Here is a 21,803-nt window from a genome sequence, read left to right on the forward strand (position 1 = left end):
AAAATAATTGCACATGCACGTGTTTACTGCTATTATGCGTTTTTATTTTCTTTCCATTTACTGAGAATATTTTGAGGTTGAGGACCATGTCTCATTCATCTTTGTCTCTAGTGTGTATATGGTATTTTTTGTATGTTTATAAATGTTTGTGGAAGAAAAAGTTGAATTAATAGATTTAAGCAGTTTACCCATTCTTTCACTTAAATATTTTTATTGCATACCTACTGTGTGACAGTCATCACTCTACACATATTGCTGTAGTGAACGTTTTTTATAAAAGTTAAAAAAATTCCTGCCCCCATAGATTATTTTGCTTACATTATTTTTCTAATATGGGTTGATATAATAGCCATTGATAGTTACATGAACATTTTGATAAACATTAAACAAGTTAGGTTTTTTTCTTGGTGAGTAAATGAATCTCTGCTAAGTATTTTTCAAATTTGTACTTTGGATATTTCTTCCTCCAACATTTCCTCCTGGGCAAACATTTATTAGGTAGAGTTATTAAAAAAACCTGTAAATCACAAATAAACCATAGTGAAGACTAAAAAGTATTGGACAATAGTAGAAAATAATATTAAAATAGGATCTGGTGTTTCAGTTAAATTTTAACTTCTGTTACTTGACCCACAACATTAAATGTTTCTTTAATATCTTATTATTACAAAATATGTTATTTCTCCAATACTTGGACAAATTAAAATTGTAAAATTAGTTTTGCTACAGATATTTCTTACTAAATATCATGTCCGGAAAGAGGAATTATATCTTATCTTTGAAACTAGAAGTGTAGAAAAAAGGTCTATATCTCTAGTCTAACGGTTGTAAATGCTTTACTAATTAATATTATAAATGGGCTGCTTAGTAATAGCTGTCTTTCTAAACCATAATGAATATAGTCATTTTTGGGAGGAAAAAGTCAGGTTCACAAATCAATATTTCATTAGGAAAAATGTAAATGAACATGTAACATGAATATTCCTATTTTTTATGGCACTACATATCACCGTGAATCAATCCTCACAACCTAAATACTACTATTTAGTATTTTCAATTGGAAAAATGAAAATAGAATATATTTATGTATATATATATTGGGCTGTTTATATATTTCCACAAAGTAATGGTAGATTCTGGAAGAGTTAAAGAATTATGTTATTAAAGAACTTGAAAATGATCATTTCAACCCTTATGTGTCCTAAAAATGAAAAAAAAAAAAACAACAACCAAAAACACCTGTACCATTAATTCCTTATTTTCAGAGGATAATGCATAACTCCCCAAAAGCACACTCCAATATATCAAAATCTTTATTTTGGCTCAGTAGGTTTTCTTAATAACTGATCAAAATTTCTTCTTTCACTTAAAAAATATTGATTCTATGATTAAATTAAAATTTTAATATAATTTATTCAAAATGTGGTTATTGAATCATATTAGTAAACTTTTTGAAGTTTTATTTAAATTAAAACTTTTTAACATATTGTCAAGGATGAAAGTGGGAATTGCGTGCCAGTCCAGTGGTTAGGACTGAGCTCTTCCACTGCCAGAATCTAGGTTCCATCCCTGGTTGGGTGGGGGAATGAAAGTGGGTAATTGCAAGTCTGAGATAAGACCCTTATCCTTTACCTACCAATCATAGCCTATCTAGCAGTATAGTGAAGTTGCTCAGTCGTGTCTGACTCTTTGTGACCCCATGGACCATAGCCCACCAGGCTCCTCCATCCATGGAATTTACCAGGCAAGAGTACTGGAGTGGGTTGCCATTTCCTTCTCCAGGGGATCTTCCTGACCCAAGGATTGAACCCAGGTCTCCCGCATTGCAGGCAGACGTTTTACCATTTGAGCTACCAGGGAAGACTGGGTGTTGGAAGTAGCCTCATTGAAAACTTTTCTTGAGAATCTGGGAGCAGAATTTCAATAAGAAACTAAAACTATATATAGAGACTTTAATTAAAATCTGTTGGCTTTTCCACCCTGATTTACTGCTGCTTGAGTGAGCACCAACCATTGTTTATTTCACTCCTACTGTTTATTGATGCATTTGTGAACTAACCATTCCTTTGAAAGTGAAAGTCGTTCAGTCGTGTCCAACTCTTTGTGTCCCCATGGACTGTACAGTCTATGGAATTCTCCAGGCCAGAATACTGGAGTGGGTAGCTGTTCCCTTCTCCAGGGGATCTTCCCTACCCAGGAATAAAACTGGGGTCTCCTTCATTGCAAGTGGATTCTTTACCAGCTGAGCCATCAGGGGAACCCAAGAATACTGGAATGGGTAGCCTACCTCTTCTCCAGGGGATCCTCCCAGCCCAGCAATCAAACCAGGGTCTCCTGCATTACAAGTGGATTCGTTACCAGCTGAGCTACCAGGGAAGCCCTTACCCTGTTCCTCTACCCCCATTCTTTTTTCTTTTTCAGATCTAATAGTTTTAATCTTAAAACCTCACTGACACTTTTCAGCACCATGAGTCTCCAAATCTAGTTCTAATGACTTACTTAGTGACCTTTATCTGTTTCAAAGGCTAGTGCTCCTCCCAGTCTGGCACTTCCTCCCTGTCTGGCTCCATGGCAGCAGGGTACTGGGGAGGAGCTGGAGGCACCCCTCTGCCCCGCCGTCTTCCATTAAATGACGTCATTGGCAAGTGTGCTGACATTGTCCAGCAGGGGCGCGTGCTTGTCATCAGGCACTGCAGCATACCTGGTCTTACACTGTCAATATTCACGTGTACTGGCTGGGTTCCTGATGAAGGTGGAGTTGAGGAGGGCTGGCTTCTGTGATGGATTTGCCCTGCTATGTGCTGTCTTGCTTTTCCATGTGCACTCTACTCTTCATCTCCCAAATACAGGTTGTATCTGGATAATGATGGATAAGATGAAGGATTTTACTGTCCTGGTTGGTTGTATCTTTCAATTCCCTGTACATCTCAGATTCCCCTCATCTTTTTTGCTTGTATATTCTCATTGAATATTAATAAAATATGTGATAATAAAAAAGCAAAATATATGGCCTAGAAATGATAATCTGATTAAATCATATAGTGAATGCAACAATATATTTAAAACTTTATCCAGAATAATATTGCTTTCAATCATCTTTCACATTTCAGTCACTTCAGTATCTAGAGCAGTACAATAAAAATACAGTGCTATCCACTTGTACAATTTAAAATTTCCTCTTAGCTACATTTAAAAAAGTAAAAAGAAACAGGTGAAACTAATTTTAATAATATATTTTATTTAACCCAGGGTATCCAAAATATTTTTTCAACAATCGACAAAAACATTACTGAGATTTCTTCATTCTTTTTTTTTCCATTCTAAGTCTTCAAAAATGGCACAGCCATTTCATACTCTCTCCAGTTTGGGAGTCCCTTGCTGTCCTTTGGGAGTCCCTTGCTGTACTTAACTTCTGTATCTCCTCTTAAGAGCTGTTTGTCTTATAAAGTTAAATGTAATTGTCTAATCAGATATTATTGCCAAAAAATCTGAAACAAGCCAAAAGCTTGTTAGAAATATGAACTTCCATCTCTTCTCAGCCTTTTGGCTAAGATCAAGTGAATTAAGAGCTTTCACTTACTAATGTTATGCTGCAGTGCATCCCCATAAGCTACTGTGCCTTGAGATACTAAGTAGTGATGGTATGGAACTATTGTGATGAGTAAGGTATTTAAAATTATTTTTATTTTTTTATATTATTATTTAGAAATCTATTTTTATATATGAATTATAAACTAGTGGCTAATATAATTTATAAATAAATATAAATATACTATAATTGCAGGTCCAGAAAGAAAGGGGTATATGTTCAAAAATATTTGATGACCGCTGGTATACAGGATAAAGTCCAGATAGTTCAGTTCATTTTTAAGGTCCTTTTACTTTACCCACATATTAACCCCATTGAAACTACCAGTGCTTTCTCCTATGTTTTCTCTAAGTTAAGGCCACCAAAGAAAGCTGATTCTCCTTAATTTGTGTGCTTTAACTCAGCATTTTATTTCTTGTATCTGTGGTTTTTGCTGAAGCTTATGTTCTTGTTTGCTTCTCTTTCATCTTTTTACCTAAAAAATAATCTTTTCTTTCAGGATTCAGCACAATTTCCACTTCCTGGAAATCATACTTGAATGGTTACTCCATCCTGTGTTACTATCTTTTTGACTCGAATTTTTGTTTTTGTTTTTTTGGTGCTGTTTATTTTGACATCCATCTATAGACTATCTTTTATTATTGTTTACCTTTTTTTTAGTGTATCTATTCTGTTTTCTCAACTAGATTTTAAGTATTTTAAAGCAGGGACATTGTGTGTCTTTTGTTGACCTTTTAGCACCTATTATAGTTTACAGATCTTCATAACATTATATAAATTAACACTAGGCTGAAACAAAATTAAGATTTAAATACTCCTGTTTTTAACTTTAATCATCCTCGTTGTGACGGCCTATCTTATTATCTATGGTCTAGAGGGATTTTATTAATAAATGTGTATCTTCTATGGAAATATGGGTTTAATAAATAATTGCTTTGTGAAGCCAAGAAATTTCCTGTTATCTCAGGACTCCACATTATCTCAGAACTCCATGGTTTTTATCCTTAAACAACTTTGTCTTTGTAAGAGATAAGGATAATTTAGAGACTTTCCCTGAAAGGCTTAGTAAACTTGGCTAACTCTATATAATCTCCCATAACTTGTGACAGTCTAGCAGGAGTGGAAATATGGGGAGGTTTATTAGCAGAAATGTTGTCACATGATGTAGGTGAGAAGATAACATTTGACGTCTGTCAAAGGAATGGGACAAATTTCACAAATCAAACCCCAACTTGGCCCAGGTTTCAGTGTCATCACATCATATAATCACCATTTAACTCATATTTCACCTATGTTAGTGGTATATTGCCCTCTGAACATTTTTGTGTTATCTCTTTAGTTTTGGAGAAAATGAGAAGTTATTTTATAAGGTTTGTTATAGTTGAGCACAGCAATTGGGATTTGAGTGAAAATTACACAAAAATGTTAGATATTATTTGACAAAATAAGGTACGTACAACTAAATAAGGGAAAGGGAAGTTATTGTTTAATGGGTATAGAGTTTCAGTTTTACAAGATGAAATGAGTTTTGGAGATGGATGGTGGTGATGATCCAAGCTCCCTTAGCCTTGGAATCTGTTTTATACTCTCTCTAGTTTGGGAATCCCTTGCTGTCCTCCTTCTCAGTTTCACATTGGTTATCACACAGTGTGCTTCTTACCATGGTTTTAAACTTCTTAAAGTAGTACTAATTCCAGGCAGATAAACTGGAAAAGAACTTGAGTATTAACTTTTCTGATTCTCTCCTCTCCAAATGAGTCTTTGGTGATTAGATAGCAGACAGTCCCCTGAAATCACCATTGTGAGGCTTCTTCCTGTGTACCATGGGTCGTTGTTTTAATTCTACTCTAGTATAAAGACAGTCCCTGCCCTACTCTGGGATGCACTGCAAGATAACAGTTTCATCATGCTCATTTCTTAGGGCCAGGTTAACTCTCAAGCTGGAGTGAATGTTCCCTGGCCAAGGCTAAACTCTTAACCGTAGATATTCAAGCATTTTCAGGCCCAGAAAAAACAAACACACTTTGGTATAGAGCTGACTGCAAAGCCAAATCCCTACCATGATTTATTGGCTGAAATATTCCTTTGAGAGGTGGGGGCGCAGTTGCTACAGAACGGAATATAGCATCTCTTTAGGTACCAGAGGAGGCATGCATGCATGCGTGCTATGTTGCTTCAGTCATGTCCGACTCTTTGCGGCCCTATGAACTATAGCCCACCAGGTTCCTCTGTCTGTGAGATTCTCCAGGCAACAATTACTGGAATGTGTTGTCATGCCCTTCTCCAGGGGATCTTCCCCACCCAGGGATCGAAGCCATATCTCCCGCATTGTAGGCAGATTCCTCATTGCTGAGCCACTGGGGAAGCCTAGAGGAGGCTCCAGGGAGTAAATTTGTCATTTCTCATTGTTTTTGACAATTTCAATTTATGTTTCTTTGATACAAAGTTTTGTTGTTGTTGTTCAGCCACTCAGATATGTCTGACTCTTTGTAACGCCATGGACTGCAGCATGCCAGGCTTCCCTGTCCTTCATGACCAACATATGGTATGAGTGTTGCCTTTGTTCATACAGGTGTCAAGGTATTGTGTTTACGTTTGGGGTGTGTCCAGATCAATATGCACTGTTCCCCACTCGAATGTTGATGGCCACCACTCCATCATCACTCTCAACAATATTTCTTTACTAACTAGATCCATGTTGCATATAGGTACGTAACATAAACAAACAGTATCTCAAAAGGAAGTAACATTGGCTGTTTACTAAGTGGCGTTTGGTCCAGTTAGTCCTCTGAGATTGGTTTTACTGTCCTTTTTTTTTTTTTCCTTTTAACCAGTGAGGAATCTAAGGCTTAAAGAGTAACTTAGCTGAGAGCACCCAACTAATAAAGGATAGAGCTGTGTTTCCACACCTCATACGTCTGGATCCAAAATCAATGACTTTCCTACTTAAGCATACCATTTCAACTGGAGCTTATTTCTGCATCAGTAACTCATCCTCTCTTTGGGTACTGGAAAGAATAATGGACTAACTGTAACTCATCTATGTTGAGGTTCCATTATACCTTATAAATGTTTGATTCAAGCAGCGTGTACTGAGGAATGAAGGACTCATCCTAATACTCAAATGGGTCAAAGCACCGTAGAATGTTTTATGGCTCGGATGGAATATGCTGTTCCAGTGTAATGTTCTGCCTGGCCATGAGTGATTCTTATTCAATATTTTGAGGCTTTTCCTCCCTTTTTCTTCTCATACTTATCTAATTCTTTAATGAATGAAAAAAATGAGTTCTGAAAGGGAGCATGTAAAGTGAGGAGAGAAGTACCCTATGGAGCATAATCCTGTGGCTTTGACTTATCTGTTTTGAGTATATGTTTATTTGGCTGTGTCGGATCTCCGTTGCGCCATGCAGCATTGCTGCAGTGCAGACCCTCTAGTTGTGGTGTGTGGGCTCAGTCGTTGCAGCTCAGAGGCTGAGTTCCCTGACCAGGGGTCAAATCCACGTCCCCAGTATTGAGGTGGATTCTTTTTTTTAAGATAATCTTTTTTTTTTTTAAATTGGAGGATAGTTGCTTTACAATGTTGTGTTGGTACATCGAGAATCAGCTATAAGTATACCTACGTCCCCTCCCTCTTGAACCTCTTTCCCACCCTCCACCCCTTCCCAGCCCCCTAGGTTGTCACAGAGCACTCAGTTGAGCTCCTTGTGTTATCCAGCAACTTCCCACTAGCTATCTATTTACATATAATAATGTATAATGTGTATATTTCCATGCTACTCTCTCAGTTCATCACACACTCTCCTTCCCCAGCTTGTCCTCAAGTCTGATCTCTGTGTCTGTGTCTCTATTCCTGTGCAAGGCAGATTCTTAACCACTGCTCCTCCAGGGAAGTTCTAGAATCCCATAGCTTTTAAAGTGAAAGTTATCAGGTCACCCCTTATCTAATATTTGGAATAAATGCAATAGACTTTGTGTTAGACTGGAACAGATATCTGGTATAATTTAGTTTCTTTTGTCCTTGAAACAAGAAGATTTGCTGTATTTTGGAATATTATTAAAATGTGCACTAATTTGTGTTTATATTACTATTGAATTTCATTATTGTGTTTTGTTTTTATTCTTAGTACAGGACATGGTGATATGATAATGACATATACTTGAATTCTATTCTCAAATCAGAGCATGTCAGGTTAGGAAATATTGTTCTACCTTCCTGTTTCCAGAAATAAATTTAAGACGTGAATTTCACTGCTTGTAAATGTTCTGATTCCTGAAAGCCTTGATTTAAAAGTGCGTACAAAATGAAGTAAATTGGCTTCTAATGAGTCAGTTTGTCTTGTTTTAGAAAGAACTTGAACATTTATCAAAAAAGCATGTTTTTCAGTTGTGTACTTTACTTTTTTATCATGAGATGTATGAAAAAATTCTAGAGTTTTAAACCTTCTTTTCATTTAAATTAGCAAAATGGTGAAACTTTCCCACATACACATTTTCTTCCTTAAGAAGAAGACTACAGCACAACAAAGCACATGGAAATTAATCATACAACTTGGTGAATGAGAACAAGACTTGGTGTTGGAATGGGAATTGAAGTTACTCTGTGCCTCTCTTCCCAGCATTTTGTTTTCTTCAGAAGAGGAACCATTAACAGCAGCATTGACTGAAGGGAAAAAATCACAACCTAAAATTTGAGAATTATGTTTTATTCAGGAACCTTACTGAGGACTACAACCTGGGATAAAGCCTCTCAGATAGCTCTGAGGGACTTTTCCAAAGAGTTAAGTGAGGAGCCAGAATATATAGCAGTTTATTCTGGGAAAGAAAAAAGACGTAGACAAACGTAAAACAGTTACTGCTAACCACAAAAAACAGACATCTCAAGTTAATGATTTTAGTGCCTTTCTATGTATGGGAAGATGTAAGAGTCTGGACTTTTGAAATTATTCCTTTGATACTCAACTCTCTAGGGCCAGTATCTTCTTTTTCTCCATCTTGAATTCCCCTCCGGGCAAACCATCCAGGAGCTGCTGCAATGGCATTAAGGCTTGATAGCAGGCAATGTTTTGTTGTCTAGAGTAGTATTTCTAAAGTCACAAAATACTGCTTTCCTAATAACCTTACCAGAAAAATGGCAAAGTTGTTTTTATGTGATATTGAACTCATGTTCAGTTAGCCATTCTTTCTATGTTTATATCTACTATCAGTTGCAATTTTCATCTTGTCAGCCCACCAAAGTGGGGGGTTGTCTTTCACTGGGGATAAATCTGTATATTGAATGGACTACCTAGATTATAGCAAACTGCCTTGAAAAAAAAATCCTTGTGACCATTAGTAATGTCATATCATCATTATATTTTTCGCTAAGGGAAAGCAATCTGCTACCTGACTTTCTTCCACACATTCATGTAGGAATAAAAGTTGATGCTTAACGGCTTCCCAGGCGGCTCAAGTGGTAAAGAATCCTCTTGCCAATGCAGGAGACACAGGCAGGAGAGGTATGTTTTGATCCCTGGGAAGATCCCTGGGAGAAGGAAATGGCAACCCACTCCAGTATTCTTGCCTGGGAAATCCCATGGACAGAGGAGCCTGGTAGCCTATAGTCCATAGGGTCAGACATGACTTAGCGAAGAGTCAGACATGACTTAGCAATTGAGTACAAAAGTTAAAGTTTAAACATCCCTTTGATAGCTCTAAGGAAGCAGTATCCTATCTGTTGACATTGGTTCAATTGCAGAGTAGGGGCCTGTTAGGTAGAATTCCATGTCAGAATCCTCTCCTTGATTTGTTGCTGTTGTTATTCTAAGGGAAAAAATGAGGCTTTTCTTTGTTTTAAAAAATTTTATAAGTATTAAGCAAACATGATAAGCAAATAGGCTACTTCACACTTTTAGGACACTCAGCCAAGTATCAAACATAGTTAAATGCATTTATTGAGAAATTCTCATTTATAATAAAAGGGAGAATAAAATAAATATTTTTAATTTTTTGCTCTATCCAAAGAAGAGAATAGAGAATGTTTCTCTATCCAAAATAGGTAATGAATTAGTAATGAATTTGGCTATTTAAGTCTGTGTTTTGCTTGTTTGATTTTAGGTACAATTGTAACTCTTTAGAAATTAGAATAATTCAGTTATTGTTGAGTGTCTGCTGTAGAAGGAAAAATTTATTCATTTTCAACTATTAATACACCTTTAAAAAAAATATAACAACTATTCATTCTCCACTAGCAGTAAAAGATTAAAGTCTGGAAGGAAAATAAAGAAAACATTTCAATTTTTACAGTTTCTATTTTCACATCTATCTTTGTGAGTTTATGTGATAGTCCCTTAAAAATTGTTTGTAAAGCAGAAAAATAAAAAATTTGTGTATCGTTAAGGAAAGATTGTAGCCAGAATGGAAAATTTCACAAAATCATATATTTTAGACTTTATTTTAGAGAATGATTATAGCTAATAATGTCTAGCTTCCACTGAGTACTTTGCCCATAATTACATGGTGTAATTTAACATTACATTTTAGAATGTTAATTAAAACCTTCAATTTAAGTCAGGATAAAATTCTGAGAAATACATGGGATATGGGAGTGGGAGTGGAAATTGAATGTCTTACTGTATTAAACACTGATTAAGTAGGGAGCAGAGATTGCAAAAAAAAAAATACCGTCTTGTACAAAGTAAAATGCTAATTTGATATGTTTCAAAGTTCATGTTGACACTTGAATAGTGTCAACTATTCAAGTGTGGAGTAGTGCCATAAAAATGATCAGATAATGTAGTATTTTACCTCATGTGTGTCTTGACTTGCATTTTGTGAAATTTCTTTTTCTTCATGAATCAAATATACTCTGAACTTTTAATGTGAGGTCATCAGTGCACATTCTGGGCCTCGGGAGAGTAGATTGAAACAGCACGTAGATTTTATATATCTGTCTCTCAACTTGTATAAACTTACCTTGCTGTTTGTTTGCATTTGTGTGTCAGAGGCCATGAGGAACCATCAGGAGATGCAGAATTTCAAGATGAAGTTGAAATCCTAGGGAGACAGAAGTAATCCACGGTGGCTTTAGGGCCCAGGCCCAGGTCCAAGAACAACAGCTGGTCCCATCAAATGCTTAAAATAATTAAGAATATATTATGTTTCTTTACACAAATGTGGAAATAATTTCAGTTTTCAATTTCAGTTATCAATAGAGTATTTTTTCTTTGTAATTGTGAGATGCCTTATTTCTTAACCATTGACCTCCAAATAAACATATTACTACATACATATTTTGCTAGGGAGAAGTTCAGTATACTTAACTGTATTTCCACATACTTATTGATTTACCCAAGCCCTGTTTTTGCCGTAATTTAATCATTGTATCTTAACATTTATTCATCCATTCAACAAATGTTATTACTATAAGCTAGGAACTTATTTATTGGTTTTATTGATCAGATTGTGAAAATAGTGAAAAATGAATTTTCATTTAAAGAGACACAATTAATGGAATGATATGATTTTGGTGTGTTAAGCAGAGATCTCTAGATTTAAATTAAACCCAATAGTTTGTGGTTTGGGGCAGTGAATCTGACATCATTAACACTGGTTCCTTATTTTTCTAGCTCCTGATTATTTATTGAGAAGGGAAGACTTCCTTATTAAAGTTCTTGTTAACAGAGAAAAATTAAACTCCCCACACATCAGTCATTATAATCTGCTCTGTATGTGAAAGGTGTCAAATAAATATCACTGGAATCTTTGAGAAGAAGTCTTACAGCCTCCAATAGTGGGCTTAAATGTAAGAATATTTGATTCCTCTTGCACAGCCTTAGAGGGTCTGCAGTGTTCACTGCAGATAACTGACTTCATCACTTGAGTGTAATGAATATGAGTAGTGATGAGCTGCACAGTGTGCTATTGTTGGATAAAGCAGACATCCCTAAATGTCGACTGTTATTAAGCTGATTGATGGCGTTGTTAAATTCAACTGCATCCTTACTGATCATTTCTGATAGAGGGGTGCTGAAGTTCCAGTTACCACGGTAGACTCGTCTATTTCTCCTTGTTGCGCTATCAGTTTTTGCCTCATGTGATTTGATGGTTTTTTGCTAGGTGCCTACACCCAAGGGTTGTTACGCCTTCTTGGAGTATTTGCCCCTTATAATTGTGTAATGCCCCTTGTCCCTGATACCTTTCCTTGCTCTGGAGTCTGCTCTGTCTGAAATTAATATAGGTATTCCAGCTTTCTTTTGATTAGCATTAACAAGGTGTGTCTACATCTAGATCTATTTCTTCATTCACTTACTTCTAATTTATGTGTCTTTTTATTAAAAGTGGGCTTCTTATAGATAATGGCCAGTTGAGCCTTGTTTTATAATATGGTCATTGGTGTGATTATATCACTGAAATTTAAATTGGGTACTGATATAGCTGGATTCATATCTACCATATTTATTACTGTTTTTGATTTTGTTACCCTTGTTTTTGTTCTTATTTTTGTCTTCTGTAATTTTTCTGCTCTTTAGGTTTGAATTGAGCTTTTTATATGATTCTATTTTCTGTCCTTTCTTAACATATCAGTTACACTTCTTTTTTCACTTTTCTTTGATGGTCTCCCTAGAGTTCACAATATACATTTACAACTTATCCCAGTTTTCTTTCAAAGAACACTGTACCACTTCATGGATAATATGAATATCTTATATTTACAAAATAATCTTAATTCCTTTCTTTCATACCTTGTCTCTTTGTTGTCATTCAATTCGAAGAATTCATAAATATATATAATGTACATTTGTATGTACTTATACATAATTGAATATATTATTGTCATTATTATTTTAAACAAGCTGTTATCTGCTAGATCAACTAAGCAGAAGAAAAATAAAAGTTTTTATTTTACCTGCACTTATTCCTTCTCTGATGCTTCCTTTTTTATGTAGATCCCAGTTTCTGAACTATTTCATTTTTCTTTTCTTGTTTTATCATTTCTTGCATGACAAGGCTACTGGCAACAAATTTCCTCAGTTTCTTTTTCTAAAATAGTCTTTATTTCTTCATCACTTTTGAAGGATAATTTCACAGAGTATAGAATTCTAGGTTAGTGGTTTCAATTTTAAAGCATAGTTTCAAAGGGTAGAGTTTTCAGCCCTTAAAGTATTTTAAGTGTTTTTTGAGAAGTTGGATATAATTCTTATCATTGCTCCCCAATAGGTATGGTGTTTTCCTCACTCCCACCCCTTGACTTTTTCAAGATTAAAAAAAAAAAAAAATCTGTGACTTTTCTGAAGTTTGAATATGGTATGAATAAGTGTCCTTTTTTTCCCTCCCATTTATTGTTTGATGTTCTCTGAGCTTCCTGGACCTGTGGTTTGATATCTGACATTAATTTGAAGAAATTCTTAGCCCTTAATGGACTTCCCAGGTGACACAATGGTAGAGTTCTCCTGCCAGTGCAGGAAATGCAAGAGACAGGAGTTCAGTCCCTGGGCAGGGAAGATCCCCTTGAGTAGGAAATGGCAACCCACTCCAGTATTCTTGCCTGGGAATTCTATGGACAGAGGAGCCTGGTGGGCTACATTCCATGGGGTCATAAAAAAGTTGTGACTGAGCACATTATTTTAAATATTGCCTCTTTCCTTTTTCTCTTTCTTTTCCTTCTACTATTCTCATTAGGCATATGTTACACTTCTTGTAATTGTCACATAGTTCTTGGATATTTTATTCTTTTTAAAAAGTATTTTCTTGATTTATTTTTTAGTTTTGGAAATTTCTATTGTCATATTCTTAAGTTCAGAGATTTTTTTCCTAGTCATGTCTGATCTGCGAATGAGACAGCCCATTAAAGGCATTCATCATTTCTGTTATAGTGATTTTGATCTCTAGCATTTTTTTTTGATTCTTTATTAGAATTTTCATCTCTCTGCTGACGTTATCTGTTACATCTGTTATTACATGTTGTGTACTTTTTCCATTAACATCTTTAGCATGTTAGTCATAGTTTAAAAAAAGAAAAAAACAAAAAAACTCTGTCTGATAATGGCAACAGCTCTGCCATTTCTGACTCTGGTGCTTGTTTATTGTCTTCAAACTGTATTTTTTTATTTTATCTTTTAGTATGTCTTATAATTTTTTGTTGGAAAATGGACATGATGTATTAGAAAAGGAAAGTGTGGTATTTAGGTCTTTAGTAATGTGACAGACTCTGATGCTGGGCAGGATTGGGGGCAGGAGGAGAAGGGGACGACTGAGAATGAGGTGGCTGGATGGCATCACCGAGTCGATGGACATGAGTTTGAGTGAACTCCGGGAGTTGGTGATGGACAGGGAGGCCTGGCGTGCTGTGATTCATGGGGTCGCAAAGAGTCGGTCACGACTGAGCGACTGAACTGAACTGAATGTGACTGAAAGGTGTTGGGAGAGAGGAAATGTCTATAGTTCTATGATTAGATCTCAGTCTTCAGTGAGCCTCTGATCATGGACTGTCAATTTCAGCAATGCTATTGTTGTTTTTTTCTCCTCTCAGGTGGGACAGAATGGCTCGAGGGGGTGTTTTCCTTCCTCTGTGTTAGTTAGGTTCTGCTATAACCCCAACAGATTTTCCTGTGGTAAAATTGTTTCTCCTGAGGGTGGGCCTTTTAAAGAATAACAGAATACTCTGCCATATTTCAGAATGGTTCCAGAACTTTGAGAGGATTTTTCTTCAGTATTCCTGTGAGGACATGTTTGAACTCCTAGAGATAAAACAGAAGTATGTGGGTGTCCTTGTAATTGCGACCTTGTGGAATTTTTAACTCTCAGACTTGTCCACACTGAGCATCCAGCAATTCATCAATGGTATTTTAGATTTCCCTACCCTGGCACTAGTCCTGGTGGTGGTTTTTGCTTGTGGGTTTCTGCTTTCAAGTTGTGAAAGCTGTGATTCTCTTTTTCTGCCAGTCTTTCTAAGTTGGACTTGCTGTGTGCCATGTCACCTAACTTCTCTGAAAGATCTTCAAAGAGTTGTTGATTTTTCAGTTTGTTTAAAGCTTTTTTACTTGTTGTTAGGAAAGAATGGTAACTTTTAAGGTTCTTTATATGTGGGACTGGAAACTTAAAAGTTCCTTGTGTTCCTTGAAAGCACTGATTATGTCTAAGTTATTTTTATACATCCCGTTAATATCATGGTGTCTCCCATGTAGCTGGTTCTCAATCCTCTCAAATGAATGACTAGATATGTGTCTATACTGTCATAAATTTTTTTGTGATCCCTTTCTACTGTTGAAATTCTGTTTTGTTTTGCTTTTTACTCATCTGTCCTAACATGTGGCATCTCCACTGTTCCAAGTCTGGACAGTGAATCCACAATTGAAATCTGTAACTGGAATTTGTCCCAACTTCAAACATATGATCAAAGGTCACCTTCTCTAAGATACTTATTAAGCAGAGTGGGTTTCTTGTGTACTGTTGAGACATCATCTTGGCAGCAACTTCTCTAGATCTCATGCTCCTTTCACAGATCTAAGCACTACTGGGGCTGCTTCTCACATTGATGCATCAGGAGCTGGAATTCTGGAACTACTGACTCCCTGATGCATCTATTCTACCCTAGCTTCAGGAGAGGGGTTTTGTCAGAAAAGCTACAATTCTTTTTATTGCCTAATATCTCACCCTTCTCCCCACTGGAACCCCCATCACGTCTCCACACTCCTTTCTACAGTTTTCATCAACATTACCCAAGGAATGGAAATGAATGATGGAAAGTAGAACAGAAAAAAATAGATATAAAATGGATGTTATGACTGTCCATCTAGTTCAAATGTAAAAAAACTAAAAATATTAAGCCCTGCACAGTTAATTTTCTAGTTTTGCTCCGTGACTTGAAACCCACTGTTTGGCTTTTGACAGAGTTCTTCATAAACCTGCCTTTTGACTTTCTGTCTGCCTCTACCCAATCCCACCCCATAGAGTTTAGTGTCCTTAGGATTTATCTTTTTTCCTACACAAATAAGTCTTTGAGATCATGAATCCTACAGCAGTTCACACAGTCTGAAATACTGTTTAGCATGGGAAAAGAAATACTATGTGAAGTGGTAAAGCTCCAGCAGAACCATCTGGGTGGGCTTTTCTACTTTAATTCTATGTCCTTTTGAAGTCTCCCTGATCATACAAACTATTGCTCTGCTCCTTCATTTTTATGATTGTAGAGTGGCCAACTATTGGATCAAACACAATCATGTGCCCATACACATCTACACACAGACAAATATAAAAGTAAATTTTGTTAAAGAACAGTAGAGATTCATACTAACTAAATATATTTTCCTAAATGTAACCTAACTTGCAGATTCCTATGCCCATAACCATTCTAATACCATTTCATACTCAGAGGTCAATGTTACATAAGGAATAGTCCATTACCATAAGTAATAGTCCATTACCAGGCTTATGGGTTACCTGCCAATTGATGGCTGCTCCCTAGCTGTCTTGACATCGTCTTAAAAGTTATATTTTCCTGAGCTCATGCCAACTCTAATTCTTAGCTAGCATGTCACTTACAATAATCTTTGGACATGGAAAGGAGAAAAATAAAGAGATCCATTTTTTTTTCTGTTCAAGCCAGTCTCCCGGAAGTCAGGGTGCAAGTATTTCAGTTGCTGCTTAAAATCTACTGGATAATTTTTAAGAAAACTTCTGATGTATAATTTTATGATTCTAAGCACCACAAAAGTGTTACACCTTATTTTGAATTTTATTTAAACATGGGAATTTGATTTTTGGACTGATGCATTTTGTTTCCATCTTACAAGTATTTCATTGGCTAGCTTTATTCACAAATTTTTAATAACTTCTTAGTGTTCTAAGAATTACTGGTCTAGCTGTCTAATTTGAAGTTTGATTCTTGCCTTAACAAATACTTTATTGAAGTTGTTCTTTGCTGCCTGGCAGTTTTCTTATGCCTTAAATATATAATCATTCCTTCCTTCAGAAGACCAAAACTTGGGTGGTCTTGAAGATGTAGTACTAACACAATTTAAATTCAAGAGTAATTTCAGCATTCAGATCACCACTTATATGCTATCAGTGCTATGCGTGCCTTGCATAAAGACCCAGTTACCTGTCTTTGGCAACCTCACACTCTTCTACCTGCCAAAAATGAAGTTGCTCTGCATCACATTGCTATTCTTTGCAAATGTGTTTGAATCTTATGCTCCAGACTTACTGAAGTGCTTTGAATTCCCAGGATATATTTTCTTATGTTTTCATGACTTCCGCACACTGTTCCTTAGTCCAGAAGTCACAGTCCACCTCTCAGCCCCATTCTCCATCACCTTCTACACCTGCATAACTCCTTATCCTTCGAAACTCAGCTCAGATGTCATATCCTTTGGAAAGCTTTTCAATCCTGCCTTCTCTGTCAAGCCTGGATTGAATGTCTATCCTGCAATTATACTTACACAAAATTATCTGCTTTACATGTTTATAGCTTTAGAAATCTCTCTCCTAATTGGTGAGCCCAATGATCTTAGGAACTAATGCCACTTATGTCTGTATTGTCAGCACATAGTAGATGACCAGTTAATATTTAATGAACTGAGGGAAATATTGCTTGTGGGTGCTTATCAAAGTATTCATTCTGGTTTTTCTGTTGTACCTGGATGATGTATGTGAAGCTCACTAATCCACTAAGTCACCCACATCTTCTATAGAGAAGACTTTTTATTTCTTAAAATGTTTGGACCTTTTCCTGGAACTATTATCATTATTGTTCTTACTGTATGTGTATGATAGATGGACATTGACAATTATTGATCATCTGTGATTGCTAGATCTGCTAGATTAGTATATTTTCTCATTTAATGCTTGTGATGACCCTTTAAGATTGGTTTTTTATTGTCTTCATTGTATAATCAAGGACCTAGACACTAAGAAACGCTAGGTAATTTTTTCAGTTTCATATCTGCTAAATGACAGAGCTAGGATCTGGATTCTAAGTCTATCAATTATTTTGAGCTCCTCCTTTTTGCACTATGCATGTTGTATTTATTTTGATGTATAGAAAGTGCTCATGAAAGGTTCCTAGAAGATCTTTATGTATGGAAATAGCATTAAAGGAGTGATTCATAGAATGGTTAGCTCAGTCATCATACCCTTATATTCCCCAACTTATCATAAGTAGCTATTCAGTTTTAAATATATTTGGCCTTAAACATGTCCATTAAACAACCACAGTGAGCATTTTCAGAAACTATACCGCTATAAAAATAAAGTCCCCTGGACACTTTGAGAATTACAGAAAATTAATAACAACACTTAAACTAAAAGTTACATTTGATATCACACACACAAAAATCCATACATGTTAAGCCGTCAAGATAGAGCTTTGCTTTAGAAAAAAATCTCTTGTGATATTAAGGGATCACTTTGGAATTCTCTAAAAATGTGATATTACGTCTCTGCACAGTGTCCAGGATACAGGATCTGGTTTGCACATTTGTGACAAATCTCTTCCCAGAGCTGCAAAACAATTTGTTTCTGTCATCAGGGGGTTAAAGAGGCAGTTTTCTTCCTGTGCTGTTGAGAGACTTTTTTTTTCCCTAAGAGATCAGGGAAATACATCAGAAGAGAAGATTACTCACATTTGCCCCAGTGCTACTAAAACGGTTGTTTTTTGTCTCTCCTGTGTAGAAGCCTTTCCTGTTCTTCACTTATCAAAGAAATTGAATAAGTGCTCCTATGCCACCACTGCTGTTTCAGTTCTCTGGTTTCCCCCATATCAATCAGATTTTAACTTGGTTGTATAGGGATCTTTAGTTCAAAGCTCAGCTGAATTTGGTGGTCCTTCTTTAAGTCTTTATGGACATTTGCCAATTTTGTAAAACTACCACAGAGTTCAACAGACTTTTGCATTCTTGGCAAGATTCCATCTCTAAGAAATCTGGGATAAGAATAGGAATAACACTACATAGAGAATAAAAAAACCTTTGTGGGAATGTGATAGAGTAGTTTATATCATATGCTTCCTCATTTTCCTCTGCACTGTAATGATATGAATTTTTCAGGCTATATCAAACATAAAATTTACTTTCTTTGGAATTACTCTTAATTTTTCTTTATTTTTTGAGAATTAATTTTTAATAAGGAAATATCTGTATATTAGCTTTACTTAAATTTTTAATATAGACTGAGAATAGATATTAGCTAAAGAGAGAAAAAATTTGCCTTTTTAATAGATAGCATACCAAAATAGAAATGTTGGATTTTGTCATTTATTCACCTATTTAGATAACCTTTCAAGGCATCAGGGAAGAAAAATTCTACAGAGTTTCTTAATTAAATTCATTAATAGTAACAGTGGCAAAAATAATGATCATTTATTGAGCACTTATTTAATTTTTATAAATAGGAACTTTCACCAGTGTTTTACATATATCATTTTATTTGTCACAAGAATCTTATGAGGATTAATTGACTTATTTGCCTTCTCCAGAAGAGGAAAATGAAGTATAGAGAAGTTAAAAAAATTTCCTAAGGCCAGACAGTATTTCAGTTAGTATGCTTTTGATGACAAGAAGAGAAAATAAAACAGTAGGGACATTTACTATCTGACTTAAATATCAGTCCAGAGTTAGAGCTACTCCAGGGTTAAGACAGTGATATCATCAGAGACCTGTTTTCTTTTTATCTTTCTACTTTGCTGTCCTTAGAAAATTGTCTTATCCAGCTACCCTTTAAAATGGCTGCTATATTTTCAGACAGCGTAAGCAGAAAACTTTGTCACCAGACAGAAAGAAGAAGGAAGAAGTACTTTTCTCAGCTCTCTTTTTAAGAAAGAGGAGTCCCTTCCTGGATATTCTATAGACAGTCTTGTACTGTTACCTCATTGGCTGGAATCACATTATATGCTCAAGTCTAAACCAATCACCAAGGAAAGGAGACAGTTCCCACAGAATTGGCCTGTCCCAGTAAAGATTCGCTCCAGTTCAGTTCAGTCGCTCAGTTGTGTCTGACTCTTTGCGACCCCATGAACCACAGCACACCAGATCTCCCTGTCCATCACCAACTCCTGGAGTTTACCCAAACCCATGTCCATTGAGTTGGTGATGCCATCCAACCATCTCATCCTCTGTCGTCCCCTTCTCCTCCTGCCTTCAATCTTTCCCAGCATCAGGGTCTTTTCAAATGAGTCAGTTTTTTGCATCAGGTGGCCAAAGTATTGGAGTTTCAGCTTCAACATCAGTCCTTCCAATGACCCAGGACTGATCTCCTTTAGGATGGACTGGTTGGATCTCCTTGCAGTCCAAGGGACTCTCAAGAGTCTTTTCTAACACCACAATTCAAAAGCATCAATTCTTCTGTGCTCAGCTTTCTTTGTAGTCCAACTCTCACATCCATACATGACCACTGGAAAAACCATAGCTTTGAGTAGATGGACCTTTGTTGACAAAGTAATGTCTCTGCTTTTTAATACGCTGTCTAAGTTGGTCATTGTGGCTCAGCTGGTAAAGAATCTGCCTGCAATGCGGGAGACCTGGGTTCGATCCCTGGGTTGGGAAGATCCCCTGGAGAAGGGAAAGGCTACCCACTCCAGTATTCTGGCCTGGAGAATTCCATGGACTATCCATGGAGTCGCAAAGAGTCGGACACGACTGAGTGACTTTGATTCATTCAAGTTGGTCATTACAGCCACTGTTTCCCCATCTATTTGCCATGAAGTGATGGGACTGGATGCCATGATCTTAGTTTTCTGAATGTTGAGCTTTAAGCCAACTTTTTCACTCTCCTCACTCAATTTCATCAAGAGTCTCTTTAGTTCTTCTTCACTTTCTGCCATAAAGATGGTGTCATCTGCATATCTGAGGTTATTGATATTTCTCCCAGCAATCTTGATTCCAGCTTGTGCTTCTTCCAGCCCAGTGTTTCTCATGATATACTCTGCATATAAGTTAAATAAGCAGGGTGACAATATAGAGCCTTGACGTACTCCTTTTCCTATTTGGAATCAGTTTGTTGTTCTATGTCCAGTTCTATGGAGAAGGCAATGGCAAGCCAATCCAGTACTCTTGCCTAGAAAATCCCATGGATGGAGGAGCCTGGTAGTCTGTGGGGTCGCTAAGGGTCAGACACGACTGAGTGACCTCATTTTCACTTTTCACTTTCACACATTGGAGAAGGAAATGGCAACCCACTCCAGTGTTCTTGCCTGGAGAATCCCAAGGACGGGGGAGCCTGGTGGGCTTCCGTCTGTGGGGTCACACAGAGTTGGACACGACTGAAGTGACTTAGCAGCAGCAGCAGCAGTCCAGTTCTAACTGTTGCTTCCTGATCTGCATACAGGTTTCTCAAAGGAGGTCAGGTGGTCTGGTATTCCTATCTCTTTCCGAATTTTCCACATTTTATTGTGATCCACACAGTCAAAGACTTTGGCATAGTCAATAAAGCAGAAATATATGTTTTTCTGGAACTCTCTTGCTTTTTTGATGATCCAGTGGATGTTGGCAATTTGATCTCTGGTTCCTCTGCCTTTTTGAAAACAAGCTTAAACATCTGGAAGTTCATGGTTCACGTGTTGCTGAAGCCTGGTTTGGAGAATTTTGAGCATTACTTTGCTAGTATGTGAGATGAGTGCAATTGTGCAGTAGTTTGAGCATTTTTTGGCATTGCCTTTCTTTGGGATTGAAATGAAAACTGATCTTTTCCAGTCCTGTGGCCATGCTGAGTTTTCCAAATTTGCTGACATATTGAGTGCAGAACTTTCACAGCATCATCTTTTAGGATTTGAAATAGCTCAACTGGAATTCCATCACCTCCACTAGCTTTGTTCATTGTGATGCTTCCTAAGACCCACTTGACTTCACATTCCAGGATGTCTGGCTCTAGGTGAGTGATCACACCATCGAGATTATCTGGGTCATGAAAATCTTTTCTGTATAGTTCTTCTGTGTATTCTTGCCACCACTTCTTAATATCTTCTGTATCTTTTAGGTCCATACCATTTCTGTCCTTTATTGAACCCATCTTTGCATGAAATATTCCCTTGGTATCTCTGATTTTCTTGAAGAAATTTCTTGTCTTTCCAATTCTATTGTTTTCCTCTATTTCTTTGCATTGTTCACTGAGGAAGACTTTCTTGTTTCTCCTTGCTATTCTTTGGAACTCTGCATTCAAATGGGTATATCTTTCCTTTTTCCCTTTTCTTTTCGCTTCCCTTCTTTTCACAACTATTTGTAAGGCCTCCCCAGACAGCCATTTT

Source organism: Moschus berezovskii, chromosome 5 (genome assembly GCF_049115385.1).
Source record: "Moschus berezovskii isolate FMDL1 chromosome 5, NW_MosBer_1.0, whole genome shotgun sequence".
Lineage (NCBI taxonomy): Eukaryota > Metazoa > Chordata > Mammalia > Artiodactyla > Moschidae > Moschus > Moschus berezovskii.